Source organism: Dendropsophus ebraccatus, chromosome 2, assembly GCF_027789765.1.
Source record: "Dendropsophus ebraccatus isolate aDenEbr1 chromosome 2, aDenEbr1.pat, whole genome shotgun sequence".
Lineage (NCBI taxonomy): Eukaryota > Metazoa > Chordata > Amphibia > Anura > Hylidae > Dendropsophus > Dendropsophus ebraccatus.
This window is the reverse complement of record NC_091455.1, coordinates 187366553-187367466: the sequence shown is the minus strand read 5'-3', so window position 1 is coordinate 187367466 and position 914 is coordinate 187366553.

The window sequence follows — 914 nt, the reverse complement described above, 5'->3', positions numbered from 1 at the left end:
CATTTTTGAGTATTAATTTTCAGTTTTGGTGTCTCTTAGCATTGTGTTACATTTTTCTATACCACATTGTCTGTGGCAATTATAATTGGTGGTTTTTCTTACCACTTTTGGAGAGGTTAGGAAGGCTGTAGGGGAGGAGGAGGCCTTAGGTAGTCCTGAATGCAACTAGTAGTTGTGTTCTAAACTACCAACAATGTCATTTTCCCATAACCATAAAAGTTTTTGTCCACAAACTTCATTTGTGGTTTGTTAAGGCATGGTATGCCCTTGCTGGCAGTTGTCTGAGATTTGATTATATTTGGCTATATCTAGCGATTTTGTGGTCCTTGTGAGCATTGGCTCTTATAGGTTTGGTGACAGAATGTCAGACTTAAAGTGGAGTGGATGAGCCCATTTTTTAGCATTCATTTTCAGTTTTGGTGTCTCTTAGCATTTTGTTACATTTTTTATACCACATTATCCATGTCAATTGTAATTGGTGGTTTTCTTACCACTTTTGGAGAGGTTAGGAAGGCTGTAGGGGAGGAGGAGGCCTTAGGTAGTCCTGAATGCAACTAGTAGTTGTGTTCTAAACTACCAACAATGTCATTTTCCCATAACCACAAAAGTTTTTGTTTACAAATTTAATTTGTGGTTTGTTAAGGCAAGGTATGTTCTTGTTGGCAGTTGTCTGAAATTTGAGTATATTTGGCTATGTCAAGCGATTTTGGGGTCCTTTTGAGCATTGGCTCTTATAGGTTAGGTGACAAAAAGTCAGACTTAAAATGGATTGAATGAGCTCATTTTTGAGCATTAATTTTTATTTTTGGTGTCTCTTAGCATTGTGTTACATTTTTCTATACCACATTATCCGTGTCAATTGTAATTGGTGGTTTTCTTACCACTTTTGGAGAGGTAAGGAAGGCTATAGGGGA